Here is a 16,061-nt window from a genome sequence, read left to right on the forward strand (position 1 = left end):
GGATTTTTAACCTTAGTGTATCAGACTGATATTTGTCAAACAGGCTTATGGATTGCTCCAAGTGATTTTAGCAGCTCCAGTGGGGCTACGTATGGTGTGAAATATTACTCAGCGTGAGTAAAGAGATCAGAACTAAGCCTAGATATGGTCAGAAGGAAAGAGGGTTTTGTCTGATTTGTCTATGATACATCTGCCCTGCTGCTAACTCCCTGGTCTTTCATTTAGTTCTTTTTAGAGACTTTTGTTAAGACTTGCAAGGAGTCCTGAGTGGACAATTTAGCTTTTATGAGTTTTTTTGCAGAAGCAGGAAGAAAGAATCAAGTTGCTGATTTTCTGTTATTGTTGATTTATTTTCTGCTTATCCTGCAAATGTTTATTTTCAAAATTTATTTTAAAAAACCCAAAACCAACAAAACAGAAACCGCAAACAACTGAGTAATGTAAATTGGGCTTTGAGGGAGTAAGATGGTGAGCTTCAAGGTTGATCTGCAGATAAGGATTTCCCAAGTATACAACATTATGATCAGCTCTTGCAGCAAGGAAGATTATAGCTTTTGTTTTCTAAGAGAACTTATTTCCACGTGAGCTTGTCTCAGTTCAGAAAGGTTTAAGAACTAAAGAAATTGGATTTTTTTCACAAGATGCTATAAAAATGAAACAAACTAGTACAGACTGTTAAAGTTAGTGGGCCACTTGCTGGGCTCAGTGCTGCAAAATGGACCTGAAGGCTTCTCCCAGGCTGCCTCAGGATCCAGCTTCCCCCTTGCACAGGGAAAGCTCCTGGCCAAACTCCAGCTGTGATGGTCCCCTGGGACCAGCTCCCAGCAGGCTGGGCCTTCCTAACTCACCCTGCTCTCAGAGAAAGCTCCAGTTCTGGCAACAGAAACAGCTTCTCTTTGCCAGAAACTGTCTCCTATTCTCTTGTCCTTTCTGGTGCTTGTATTAAATAGTTACAGCAAACTAGAGAATCTGTGCTGCAAGATGGTCAAAAGAATTTATGGCCTTTGGAGCCGATGGGACTGAGTTTGCTCAGGATCACGCCCTTAGTTAGCGTCCTGCAGCAAAAAGGCCTAGAGTTTAGGAAGGAAACTCTCTCAGGGATTTATAGTATTGATGACTGTAACCAAGCCTGGCAGCCCTTGGATCTTACAGCTCTCTCTGGGCCTAATCAAAGGCCATTGACGTAAACTAAAACATTTGACTTCAGAGAGTTGTGGATCAAACTCTGCGTCTACACTGACTGGGTTTGCCTTCCCCTCAGACACAACCTCACTTTAAATTCTTTTCTTCTGACAGGCCTGTAGCCTCATTCCTCTCTCTTAAGCTGGGAGGGCATTTCACAGCTCTCTAAAATGCCCAGAAGTGAGTTTTCCCTTCTCACGGTGCAGTTTCACATTATACCTAATTCAGTGTAACTGCTGGCTGATCCCAAAAGTCCTGTCCCTGTTTTACTGATATCAGGTTTAAAGATCATATAATCCTGACAAGATGACTTGACACAAAATTAACTCAGTCCAACACACATCCCCTCTGTGCTGTTTGTGTCCTTCCATCACCATGAACCCCACCCCCGCAAAAAAAAAATATCCAAAAACCAAACCACCAAACCGGAAATACCACTGTCCTTTCAGCAGTTTTCCACTTTTGCTGTGGATTAGTGTAATGTGACTCTGTGCCATGAGTCTCAAAAACTCTGCCAGGGGCATTACATAAAAGCAAAGTTAATTTGCATTAAGGCATAGAACCCAGACAAAGAAAACATTATGAACAATTTCAATAAAAATGATACGAAAGGTATTATTACCAGCATACAAGGCCTAGACCAGAAGTATTAATTAGATACTGATCCGAAGATAATGGTTAAAATGGATATTACAAGTCTGAAAACTACCCTTAATTTATGTTATTATACTTAATGTGATTCTCCTCTTATTCTTTGCTCAACCCAGTCAGCTGTCAGTCAACATTTAGCATTTTGCTGGAAAGAGCTATTTCTTAATTTTCAACCAAGTGTTTCTGGGCCACTGCGGATCTAATGTCACAGTAAATAGGGAATGTTTCTCCATTCTTTCCTCTTTCTCCTACAGACTTTGGTGTTTCCTTTCAAGTCCATAGTCACTGTTAACAAGATAGTTTTTACTGCATTCTTTTGTCCAGACATTGATGTAGAAATAACTTCAGCTTTATTTTATTAGGTTATTTTTTTTCTTCACTTTAGATATAAACTCATTTTAATTCCTTTTTTTTTTAAAATTTAGATGGTTTAAATGTCATTTGCTCCCATATTATTCTCATTTCAGAGTATATACTTGAACGTCACTTAAAGTCTTGAACTCTTTTACTTCGGGTATGCATAATTTGAAAATAAAAACTCATAAAAGGATTACAATAACTATTATTAACCTCTAAATTTCAACATTTCTTTGTACTCCTGTTGTGAGTCTAAGCAAGTGTTCTCAGTTTCCCTTGACACAGTAATGAGGAATTCTCCCTATGTGTTCTCTCTTTACCATGGCTTGAAAATTAAAGCTGTGTCTTTAGCTATAAGATGTGCAGCACATCTTTCTGAAAGATAAAGTTTATATCAGATTCTAGCTACCCAGCTGTTTCAGAGCTCTCTTTTTATATCTGATTTTTGGATTTTTTGAGTGGAAGCTGACTTGCATATTAAACTTCATATTAATTGTAACTTTTTGTGATACTTAATATCAGAGATATTATTCTTAATATCAGAGGTATTATTCTTGTCTTCTCTAGTCTGATTTACTATTCAAATTTTTTTAATTTGAGGGTGTGTTCAAATTCCTATGGCAAAAATCACTCAGAAAGTAGGAAGATACTTAAAATGAATGAAATAAGTGTTCATTTTGAAAGCTGGAGGCGAAGCAGTTGTTCCCATACAGCTCCTGAGCATCCTGACTGCTTCCTTGCAATGTAATGTCTTACATTTGCCAGTAGTTTTCTAGTGGTGGCTTGTTCTACTCTGATGTAAATTAAATGTGTGATATTAGAAGCTAAGTCACTTAGGTCTTGTCTCTCTGAGCAAAGGAGCTGCTGGAGCCTTTTTGAAGAGATTCACAGGTGATGGGTGAGATCTGCAGTTTCCAAACTCACCAAGAAAGAAGAGTTTTTTACTTAGCATATATTTTTCAGTTTGTACCTTCTGTGTCAACTGTTACCAGAACAAGTCCTCCCACTTTCATCAGGAAAGCTAGAAGTTTGGTTTTTAGGCTGTGTAACATAGCTTCTTATTCAAGTAAATGGAAAAATATATTGGAATGTCTTCTGATTAATTGGTTGGAAGAAGCTGAGTTTCTTGCCACTCAGATCCTTTCGAAAATCTCAGCTGTGTGGTATTTGTGCACTCATGTATCTGGAATGTGACATCAGTGAGAAAAGGCACCAACTCTCAAGACAGTGTGACTTACCATCACCTTCCTTAAGAATCAGTTATTCGTTTGTCTTACTTCATCAAGTAAATTAATACAAATAAGGATTTTCTTGCAATGCACTGTTTAAAAAAATATGGGTAGACTTAGAAATCAATCAGAGAATCTCTAGCTGGAGTATAAATGTGTGAGAAGTGTAAAAATTTTTCCTTAATTTTATTTGTATTTCAGCTCCGGAAATATCTGTGTAAATACAGTAATCCCATTGTTTACTCATACATCTGGGATCTCCATAGAGGAGAAAGGCCCGGGAAACACCGAGGCTGGTGGGAGCAGGATGAGAAACAGAAACACGTGCTTTGCAGAGGGTCTTTCATATCTTCTTTTGCTTCCATTGTCAAGCTTAGTGACTGTGCTTGCAGGAAGAACAAGGATATCTTTATACAGATGTGGAAGCTCCCCAAAGACTGAATTTTGTCTGTACAATCAGAGAAGAAAATTGTGCGGTGCTGGCTTCAGATGTGTAGTGGGTTGATCTTGGTAAGATGCCCACTGAGCCACTCTATCACTCCCCCTACTTAAGTGGACTGGGGAGAGAAAACAGCTCATAGTTTGAGATAAGGCAGTTTACTAAAGCAAACACATGCATGGGCAACGAAAAATCCCAAAGATTTCATTCCTTACTTCCCACCAACAAGTGATGTCCAGACATTCTCAGAAAGCAGAGCTTCAGTGCAGGCAGTGGTTGCTCTGGAAGGCAAATGGAAATAACAAATGACCCTCCTTCCTCCTCTTTTTCTTAGTTTTTCTATCTGAGCATATATATACATGTATATGTATATGTATATATATATATATATATATATATATTTGACCAATGTCATATGGTATGGAATATACCTTTGGTCAGCTTAGACCAGTTGTCCTAGCTGTGTCCCCTCCCAAGATTCTGTCCAGCCTGCTGATGAGGTAGGAATGTTGGAGAGACAATCCTGGTTCTGTGCCAGCAATGCTCAGCAGTGGCCAGAGCACTGGTGTGTTATCGACAATTTTATAGCTACCAGTGCAAAGCACAGCACTGCAAGGGCTCTGCTATCCACCTCAACCCGACCTAACACAAGATGTGACCTCTATAGGCTCAGCAGCACTTTCACATTTAGCTTCAGATATTAGGACATTCAACTCTGTCGACCTTGTGTTGTCACAAGCTCCCTGCCAAGTTCCCTGTCTCCATCCCTTCTTTCCCCTCTTTCCCACTGATATTTTTTCTCAGAATTTGAGGAGATGTAAATAAGAGAATAGATGCTGTTGCAGAGAAGAAACAAGAACATAGTTCCCAAAGCCCCTTGCATTTCCTTAGGACACCTTTAAGCACTCACACCATGTGCACAGAGATCTTTTCAAGGTCACAGCACCTCCAAAATACCAGCACTCCTGCCATGCCAATACCAACCACTTGAATTCTTGGCTACATCACTGAGGAAAAGCTTGAACTAGTGACTTCTCTGTCACATGCAGTATAGGCCAAACATGCCTTCATGAAATCCAAAACATTGTCATCAAGCTCTAGAGACTGTTATGTTCTGTGGGCTTTGGCCCTGGCCTGGGAAATTTATCATCTGGGCTCAGCTTCATGTTCTGCCAAATTCAGTGAGAAACTCCTCAGAATAGAGCATACCCAGCAGGCTACAAGGAGTATCAAAACAACTGCTTTAATACTATTTTGTTTCTGCAGAACTTTGAAAGTCAAAGCAGGGTAACAAGTTTCAAAACCTGAAAAAAATTATCTTCTATCTCTCCATCAGTTGTAATTATGTGACCTTTCTCAAAACAGGTTCTTTCCTTCTCAGAAGCCATGGTAGTGGCTAAAGTTGTGGAAACCAATTTTCCCACATAGCTAATTCTATTGCTGAAAGATTCAGATTTACTTTCAGTAATTTCCACTTGATTCTTCATATTCCCTGCTGAATAAATAAGCAAAGGAGGTATCTTCCATGTTAAAAGCTTTTCTAGATCTCCTTATTTACAGGGATATGGAATTAGTGTAACATTTGCCTTTCTCAGAAATAAAAACCTGAGCCAGAAGATTTGCAAGTTGCATTGTTTTTATTCATTTTTATAGGAAAAAAAATCTTAAAACTCATTCTGTGAGTGTAAATTTCACTGTTAAGTGTAGATGAGAGCACATTATGAGGTTTCCCAGTGTATTTTGCTCTCCTTACCTGATTCCCCTGGGTCTTTGGAATCCATGTATTGCATTCATAACTTCTAAAAATCCTTCCTTTGAAAGTTCGCTTAGGGTTTCCTTTTTCTTTTAATATGCTAAAGTTGTTTGGTTTGGGGTTTTTTAATTACCTTTATGCCAATGTGTACTATCAGTGTACAAAAAGCTCTATCAATTTCTTTCTGTTTGCAATTTTATTCTGAGATGGTTGTTCCCAAAGCTATCTTGAAATTTCTCCCTCAAGACATAACAAAATTTTCTCGTTAGATATAAAAGAGTACTTTTTCTTATCCCAAATTAAATATTCCCAGGAGAAATACTGTCTCATATTCAGAATACTGCATTTTATCATCCTGAGAGAAAGGCATCCAGTCTCTCTTCTGGCTCATATTGTAGAAAGATAAGCTGTAGGACTTAGTCGTGGTGATGCCTTCAGAGGCTACCTAGAACAGAGGCCAGACAGTGTTAAAGGAATAAAGTAGGTATTTATTAAAAGGCCTTCAAAGGACACACCTTGGGCAGTACAAGAGACTGGCCGAGGCTACACCCAAGATGGAGGATGGGACACACGTTTTCACAGTTTTATAAGTTCTGGTCCATTTACATCTTTGGGTTAATTGTCCAATTACAGCTTCAGGTTATAAAATCTCATCCTCCCAGATTGTTCTCCTCAGTTCCCTGTTGTTTATACTTTTTGGATATGAGCAACATTGTCCTTGGTTCTCGGGCTGGAAAAGGATTGTTTTGTCCAACCAGACTGTGAGGAGAACTTGCTAACACTTTATATGAAGTTCAGAGGTATATACTAATGCAGTACAAAATCTGGAAAATATGAAAGCTTAAACTTAAGGCATCAATGCAGCTGAGTTGCATAGAATCATAGAATACCACTTTGAAGGGGACCTGCATGTTGCCTGTAACCCTTTATTCTATTCCATGCTTCCTCAAACACTTCCTCAAGCACTGAATTTTAGGTGGGAGGAAGTAGGAAAATAAAACTGAGCCTTGCACTCGAAAGGACATCAGGTCTAACGTTCCTTTGCTGAGGATCAACCTGCCAGGCAAGGGACCGACCAGCAAGACAGGCTGGCTCTGGGCCTCTTGTGGGGTGAGCACACGCAGTATGGCAATGGAGCAGTATCTTACATCTACCTTTTGTAATAGGAATTGTTTCCCACTTTGATAAGTGAGGAATATTTCCCCTTATTTCCAACTAACTAAAGTTGTAGGGTAGTAGAAGGGAATGTGTAACTTTTAAAGGGAAAATGGTCCCCATTTTCTAGAAGGAGCACAATAAAATCATTGTCTTCTATTTCTTAAACATCTTTTCACAAATCATTTTTTAAAAAGCAATGGTGTGTCTGCAGCAGAAAAATACAAGCATAATCTTTAGCAGATTCTAAAGCTGTTATGGTTAAGCTGCAGACATACACATCTCAATCACACTATCTTTTAGCAAAATGGGTTAAGCTTTCCTTCACTGTATGAACAGATAAAGAGTACTGTGCTCTTCCTTTGTTATAAATCTTGCCTAAAACTTTAAAATAACACATTGAAATAAATTATATCTATTCTTGAATTATTAAAAAAAAATCTGTGTAAAATAAACTGTCCTCCATGGGCCTGTAAGTTTAGTGCTGACATGACTCTTTTATATGGCCCATTCAAGATAGATGATAAAAGAAAGTAGCTCTTTTTCTGTGTTGGAGATACTTGAAAAACATAATTTTAAAATAACTACAAGCTTTAACCCTTGAGGAAATTTCTTTCTAACATTGTATTTTTTCAAGCATGTTGCCTTTTAATACAAGTATTGCAGGCCAAAATATTAAGGAAAGCTGTTGAACCTCAACCTCTCTTTTCTCCCCCACACTTTGAAAACAGAACACTTCTAAATGAGTGACCATTGCCAACCTGAGCCAGAGGGCAGCATTCACCACCTTATGGCATACTGCAACTTCTGATGAATCTCAGCTACTTTTTAACTCCTCTTTTTCTGTGCAGTACCAATCAATGCATTTAAAAATGGCTTGCCTCATATGGCCTGTTGCAAAATTGTTAAATGAATAAATGACATTGCCATTAGTGTTTGGTTATAAATACATTTGAATTTTAAACAGAACATATGCTACTTCTTTGCTTGAAACTACCAGCTTTTTCTTGCAAAAACTGTGCCATAGACCCAGGCATGCCATAGTAATAAAACTTAGGATTGAAGATATCAAAGCTCTTTAAAGACAGTATCAATATCTGAATGTGATTCATTAGATAGTAAAAAAGTTTCTTACTTGAGGCTGCACAGTGATCAAAACTGATATAAGAATAGAGCTCCTCTGCTTTCCTGTGATCTTTATTTAGTTCCTGCTTTACTACTCTGGGTATCAATTTCAAAATAAGCTTTTATTTTTGGGTTTGGTGTTTTGTTGCAAAGCTGTTGTTAATTTTGTTTCATTGTTAATATTAAATGTCTTCTATATCAGCTTAAAACCAAATTTCTACAGCCAATTCAGGCTAGAGAATTCCTTGAATACTCAGTTAATTGTAACTCTCTCCTCCCCCATAACCATTACATAATCATTTCTCCCAATAAAATATTTTTTGTTAGATCAGAAATGCATGAAAGACTAGAAGATATTTCTTGGCTTCAAGACACATGCAAATCACTTATTTCAGAGAGAGCAAGTGATAAGATAAACAAGTTAAAAAAGGAAAAAAGTAATGAAACACTTGTCTGCTTAATTTGGCAAAGAATAAGTCTGGAGCTTTTATTGAATATCAGGAGTGAGCAGAGGAAGAAGTAAGAGAGGGAGGTGGATGCAAAGATTATGTTGGGATGGGGACACTTTACTCTCAGTTCAGTTGTGGAAATGTACGCTTAGCCATAATGTCAAATCCTGAAGCAGCTGTTCTGGTGGGAACTTGCTTGCATTACCTGAAGTCTAACATTCTCTGTGTTGATTTCCAAAGAATGTCTCCAGATTTGAATGAGGATAGCTGAAAGTAAAGCTTGGCCAGAATTTTCCAGATGATGATGAGAGTGTTTTAACTGTGTTTTGTTTCACAGCAAGTGATGAGGGAGTTTTAATCTGCAGTGGCTAAGATCAGTTTGAAACCATTTGCAGCTGAGTACTGGCCATCACTTTGAAATTTAAGAGAAACCAAACATATTTCAGGAGATTTATTTCAATCACAGATAGAAGACAATGGGGTCCTATGGCAAGCTGGGAGTCTGCTCCTTTTAAAGGAGCACATGCCGCTTCAAGGAAAAAAAAGCATGAAAGGAAGCAGTGGTGTGCAAATCAAAATAACCCCTTTGTCTTTCTCTCTGGATCCATGCTTGGGGAAGAATAGAGTGTAGGGGAAGAATTCAGACCTGTCTTTGTTCAGTCTCCAAAGGAAACTGCTTTCTCTCTGGATGAGAAAGAAATTTAGTTTTAAAGGTGGTGGAGGCCTTCCTTTATTTTAATAATCAATACAGGCAGTTAGCAAAGATGCTGTCTTCAAATTATCGAAGATTAGAAATTAATTGGTTTGGGTTTTGGTTGGGATTTTTGGTATGTTTTTTTGTTACTGCCCTTCCACTGCTACATAAGATTCATCAGTTTTTCACCTGCTGTCAGCCACCAAACTAAACTTCTGGATTCATTCTGTCCTCTGCTTATTTGCTAGATAAATATGGATTCATTTCTGGTGAGGGGTGTGATTAAATGTATCACGATTTACTTTTTAAATGCTTGTGATATTTGTATCTTAAATCACAAATATTTTGTGCTTTTTTTGCAGGTGACAGTACTCCAGTGATACCACCTTACCTGAAGCTGGGCAGAATGAAACCTAATCTTGGGTAAGAGATTATAAGTGATTGAGATGCTACTGTGACAAACATAATTTGATGGCTTCCTCCTTGCTGTTTCCTTTCATCCTTTCCTTAAAGCATTGCTGATGAAGTTGAGTTGAAGGTTGGCCCACCTAAATTTTCATGTTCATTTATCCCCTGAATTAATGTTTTCTTTGGCAATTTTCACCAGTTATTCAATGCAGTGCTGCCTATCTGCCCTCAGAGCTTTCAGACTAGCTCAGGACCCAGGCTCAGATCACAAAATTGCAGCATGACATGCTGCCACTTAAGCGCTTAATTATACCTAAGGAAACAAGGATCCACATTGTACCCTTTACAATAGAGCCACAAGAAAGAACAAAGTCCCAGTGCCTTGCTAGCCAAAGGGATCTTTGCCAGCACCAGGTGGTGGGAAGCATGAAGAAGTGAGTGGGGTGACTCCTGGCACTGCCTGTGCAGTCAGGATGACAAATTTTTTAAAAATGCTGCTTTTGAGAGAGAGGCCAATAGCATTTGGTGTCAAGGGGGTGAAAAGGGTGCCATATGGGGCTGAAAAACTTTCTCATCATTCCTGATGAACCATTTTCAGTGCTCCCCCTCCTACTTGGATGATCTTACTTACCTGGATACTGTGCTCTTGCATCCAGGTTTTGCCAAGTGGTTATCTTCCTGCTTGCACTTGTTTATTCTGTATCTGCCTCTCTGGAAGGCAAGGTCTAGAGGGGTACATCCAGTTATCAATGATTCTATTGGGATTTTTCTCTCTGGTTGAGCTAATTTCTCCTGGAGTTCTACCAGAGGTCTAATTTAATTACCTTGTTTCAAATCTAGTTTTAGTGGGAAATGCAAAGGAATACAAAACAATGAAATTAATCTATTTGAATAAACATGTACTGCGTTTGTTTTACGTCATCTGTGATATCTGTACCCAGCTTCTCTTTTTCAGTAATGATGGACAGTCTCTAAGTCATTGGGCAGGGGCGACTAGTTTAATGGCAAATGTAGGTCTTGCAGAATTTCTGAGCTTTGTTGTTTTATATAAGTTACAATACTGCTTGCTTTCCTTGGAATGCAAACGCCATCATGCTGTAACTTCATCTTAAAGACTTTTTTGTTCTCTTGCTAGAAGGAAACCTGCCTTTGTATAAGTTTATTTGGAGGATCCAAGTATGTTATATAAATTAATTTTGTGCTAGATAGATGTAGCTGAAATGAATTGCTAGAATATTTAGAATGGATGAAAATCTGTATTCCGTATAGCCACTGACTGGTGTAGAAGGTTGAGGCATTGTGATTTGCTCTCCTATGTCTCCGGTTTGAATTTATAGGAGAATAGTAGCACCACACTTGATTACATACTATAGTGGGACGCTGAAGTCACACTGCAAGGTTGTTTAAGGCAGTAATAGAAAAATATAATTTTAAAACAGAAATGTGGATAATCAGTGCTTAGGGCTTTTCCTAGGTCTGATTTTGTTGCAGGTTATTTGACAAAATCTCATCTTTTTAACTATTGAACAAAACATTATATGAAACAAGTATCTGTCTTCAGGAAAATGTATCTATTATGTGTTTGGAGAGAGGTTTACTTTGTATTCTACAGAAGCTGGACGTGCAAATAGAGTATTTGCTTATGAATTCTTATAGCCATTGAAGAGATTTTACCTAATTCTTTTCTTTTAAATGAAAAAACTATGACAAAGACAAAGATTTTAAGCCGATGATTGGGATCCAAAGGACAGATATGCAGACTCCAACTGTGTTTGTAATAGTTCAATTCTGTAAGTGAAATATGTTCTCTATCTCAAAAAAGAACAAGAATATGAGAGATGTTGTGTCAGTGATTCTTCAGATTTCATTCTATTGATCAGAGTTGAAGAAAATGTATTTCCATACACCTATCTCCTTTTTTCAAATTTCCAGTCTCAGTTCTTTGTGTGCTCCATGGAAAGGGTGTATACAATTATGCCTTGCTAGTAAAACAAGATAAAATAATATAATCCCATTGCATTGTCACAGAGATAAAGCATATGGTAACTTTTTGTTTTAGTTGATCAGCAGGGTGGCCTAGTAAAATGAATTCCCATCTCCTGGCTTTGGCTTATCTTCTGATTCCTGAGAGACACAACAAAGAAAAACAACAATAATAATAGAAGTTGTATTTTTGCTTTCGTTTGATGTGAATATTGCAATAGCGGAGTCTCATGACGGAAAGGACAAATAATTGTGTGTACTCCCTGAACATCAGTGGCATCACATGCTGCAGTGTGACTCTGTTGAAATGTTGGACTTGTGAGGTAATAATTACACAGTTATAATAATAGTAATAAAACCACATTGAGTATGCTGTCACCTCTAGCCTGGTTATAATTGGTACCACACCTAAAGGTCCTAAATTAGGTGTGCTCAGTACAAAACATAAATAGCATAAGTTTCTTCCCTGAACAACTCACATTTTTAGTGTTTTCATTTCTGGAATGTGCCACTCCTGTCAATTATTGCAAACATTTCCCTGAAAGAGACAAAGTCTCTGAACCTCATCTGCAAAGTTTTCTTTATGTATCCAAGAAGAGCAGTCTAAACCATCAAACTATTATTTTCTCAGAAATAAAAAATAGGCAGCTTCTGCACTTTGTGTGTTTGATTTATTAAGAGTGGTTGTCCTCTCTTGATTTGAGCAACCTGAAAGGAAACACAGAGCACCTCCAGCATTGCATCTTCCTTTGCATGAAAACACATTAGCTTCTAGACAGGTTTAGCTGCGGCCATACTGGAAAAGGAGTACCTGTTTCAGGAGGCCCTGAATGCCTGTGCTTGGACTAGGGCTCTGCATCTTTATTAGCCATTCTTGTTAAGCACCTTAAATTTTGTGGTGGCAATCACAAGGCAGGATCACTCAGACAACTTGCATAGCACATCATAGTGGTGTCCTTCAAAGCCTTCACAGAACCAGCCTCTTCCCCTCCTCCCGCCCTTCAGCGAGCACCATAGAGGGGCTGCCTCTCGGAAGGGCTTTAAAGATCGGCCTCTCTGCCGTTCTTTATCGGGGGGGGGGGGGGGTTCTTGTGCCCCCTTCTGAGGCTACTGAGAAGCAGCAAAAGCTATATTCCTGAGCCTGTAATAGATGCAAATTGTGCAGATGAAGGAGACGAAGCTCTAACAGCCGTTGAATGCAATCTGTGAACACTACTGTTTCATTTATAGTGATGCTACCTAGGCATTTGCACTTAAAAGGAACAATAAAGAGGTGTCAGAACAATCGCAAGGCTGCAGAATTTAAACTGCGGCAAAGACGTTTTGAGCCATGTGAAATGTTGCCTGCAAAAGATCTCCTTTTTCCGTTAGTTTTTGTTATTACTGGATGCTGCTCTAGTTCTCCTTGTTTTATGACACCGACTGGTTCATTTGCCTTCAAAGACTGAAGATGCAAAGAAGCAGGGAAACAAATTAAGTTAAAACTGCAATAGCTGGTGAAAACTGCACGAAGAATGTCATGGCTGCTCTTTATTTGTCTATTTAGGTTTGAAGTAGCTTTGCTATACAACTGGATGGCTGATTCACTAACTTGCCAGCTGCCTCTAGCAGGCAGCACTAGAGTTGCTGTAATGTTTCAGTGTTATTCTTGCTTGCAGGACAAAGAGCTGATCCTCAATTGATGCAACCTTTGGAGGTATGCATATTACCCTGGTGAGGATCTGAACTGCTGTTGCCTTTTAGTCTTTTTATTTGAAATAAAGAAGAGGTTTTGAAATAGAGAAGGTGAGAAATTGCACACTAAAAAGTTAAATAAAAATCTAGTGGCTGTCAAACAACAGACAGTTACTGATTAACAAAGAATAACAGGCTTGCATATAGTGTCCTGTTAAAAGCACAATAAGCTGTGATTGTGTGCTGAGATTATGATTATCTGCAAGCACTTGTTACTTACTGCCTGCAAATGTGAAAGCTATGTGTGCTTAGGAAAAACAAGGAAACAGAGGATTTGTTGTACCGCAGTAGGTGTGTTCAAAGTGCCCTAATCCTACTGAATAAGCACAAATACTGATTAAAAGAGAACATGGAGTCTAAAAAAGGAATATATGTGGTTTGTACCAAAAAAAAAAAAAAAACCCACAAAAAAAACCCACAAAAAAAATTCCAAACAACAACAAAAAAAAAAACTGGAGTAAAGCTGTATAAATTTTAGGGTATGATTGGCTTTGTAGCTACAGCAGATACATTAGAGGACCTGTTGTCATTCTGGATCTTCTAAACTTCCTATGGGATACTATTATCTGATTTTTATTAATATCAGTCATTTGAATTCCATTAGTGTTCAGAGACCCTGATTTAGACTCAGTCATAGTAATGCAGCTGTATCACAAAGAACTCACAGTTTAAATAGACAGGATAGGCAATTAGCAGGCAAATGTCCCACAACTAAGGAAGATCAAATTACCTAAGACCTTGTCATATCTTAATGTTAGTTCATTTTGTTTTTTACATACCTCAGTAAAATGAGTAATCTATAAAGTAAGAACATGCTGTTCTCATATTTTGGAAAAGTTTTATGAAAACTAATGGTAGCAAAATGCTCTCAAAACCTTCTATTTGATATGAGTTTAAAGTGATGATGTTTTTCATATAATACAAATTTGAACTGTGTGAGTCTCTTGAATCTTTAGCTTTTAGTGAGGAATGTATTTCCCAGGGAAATGCAGGAGGGGCAGCAGGACTGTTTGTTTTAATAGTTCTGCGTGGGTCTGAACATGTGAGTGAACAGGAGATCAGCAGGGAAAAACGTGCCCTAAATGCTGTAAAGTCTTATACAATTGTGTCAGGCAGTAAACCCAAATGAACTTGCAAAGTCATGCACTAGTTCAATTTTGGAAAGGAAAACCTGGCTTTGAAGCCAACCAGATCAATCCCTAGTTCAAATTAAATTTGAGTATCCTGTGAAGCTCCAATACACAACTCCAATAACAATCAGCACTTAAGGTGCAGGCAAATAATGTTTCATTTAAAATAAATTGAATAAGGATTACTGACAGTGAAAGTTTTTTATGCTGTTTTGTCATTAAAGTCAAATTATAGCATTATTGTCTTAATCCCATATGTCTCAATCATATCTCTCTCCCTCTGTGCCTCTTTAATGCACAAAAAGCCCTGTGCATGGTTGGTCTTGTGTCTTCATCTCATTAAAACCTTGCCATGCAAATGTATCATAAGTGTTGCCTGAAGACTTCTGTCTCATGCAAAATTTAGCTTAAACTCTACTGGCATCAAATAATTTGTTATGCACAAACCTTCTGTTTGGTTTGCTGACATTCCTTCTTATCTGGCTCTCATGGTGATTCATTATCTTGTGATATGGATTTCCAAGTATCATCTTTGTATTGATTTTTATATCTTTAATAACCACTCCACAGAAGATGGCTCCACTTGGTGTCATTGATCGCATCAAAAATTCAAGGCTTACAGAAATACTAGACTGCTAATTGCTAGCAGAACATTTCAGACTTCATCTTAATACAGTCTTAATCTTCTGTGCTAACCTGACTTGAAGATTTCCTTATTAAGGCTAAAGAGAAACTTGTGAATAACTGGAAATTACCTGGTGAGAATAGGCAAAACATGGTAAATGGAAATAACAAGGGTTAGATCTGAAAAACAGCTCTCTTTTGTCTCTTCCCCTTCACGTAAGTATCTTCCTTAAGGAAGAAGCAGTACGTAATCATAATTCTCTAGCTGTGGAAAAAAAAAAGTATGTTCACAGCATCACATACTGTGCAGTGGGCCAAATAGCATTGAGTTTCTGGTGAATCAAAGGCAGTTATTAGGTTTGACAAGTTCAAAAATGTGTGTTGTAGGTCACTTCTTTCAAAAAGAAGTGATCAAAGAAAGGCAATTTTAATCTTTAATTTTTTATGTAAAAATTAAGGACTCTATTTGTAAGCTAGACAGTCGAGTCTTGGCTAGGTTTGAATCCAGAATATCTGAAAATGTAGGCCATAGCCACAATCTGAGAATCCTTCAGTCTGTTTAATTTGCCTTAATGTGTTGTTTAAAGCTTCTATCTCATTAGGTTTTTCAGCAATGTGGTTTGTCAATGACAAGGAGGTGATATGCGTGTCCATATTTTTTCATGACTGTATTTTTTCACTAAGTGACACTTTTTCACTAAGATTTTTCCTAGAATTTTGCAATTTTTATATTCTGAAACTTGAAAGTAACTGAAAATAAACCAAACTGAGTTATGGGGAAGGGTTTTTTTTTAGAAAATCCAGTGATAGACAAAGAATATGTAGAGACAGCAACATGTTAAAATCAGGAAAGATAATTTCTCAAAAAAGCTGCCCTTATAAATTGTTAAAAAGCTGTTAAAAAAAGTGTCTTCCAAAAGCCACATGGTCTGTGGATTAAACATAGCAAGGCAGATTGTCCAGCTACTACTAAGAGTATCAATCAGGGCTACTCAATCAGTTCTTGCCAATAAAAGGCACTGAGACAGCAGCAAGTCTGCTGGTTCAGTCAGACACTGCATGCCATCTGTGCAGTGGGAGCTGCCTGGTATGTTTCCTAAAAGATTAGAACAGTCAGAAACATAGGATCTCTCACAGGAATGTGAGAG

General features: G+C 37.9%; 1 protein-coding gene across 11 annotated transcripts in view; it reads left to right on the forward strand.

Moving 5' to 3' along the window:
- The window catches only part of ADGRL2 (adhesion G protein-coupled receptor L2), a 385,203-nt gene that overhangs the window by 64,907 nt on the left and 304,235 nt on the right, over nucleotides 1–16,061 (forward strand). For all 11 annotated transcript variants that reach the window (XM_072933004.1, XM_072933007.1, XM_072933002.1 and 8 more), the window contains one exon: nucleotides 9,397–9,457. The gene's annotated coding sequence lies outside the window, so the exon portion shown is untranslated. The remainder of the gene's footprint in view (nucleotides 1–9,396; nucleotides 9,458–16,061) is intronic.

The sequence above is a fragment of the Taeniopygia guttata genome, chromosome 8 (assembly GCF_048771995.1).
Source record: "Taeniopygia guttata chromosome 8, bTaeGut7.mat, whole genome shotgun sequence".
Classification (NCBI taxonomy): Eukaryota; Metazoa; Chordata; class Aves; order Passeriformes; family Estrildidae; genus Taeniopygia; species Taeniopygia guttata.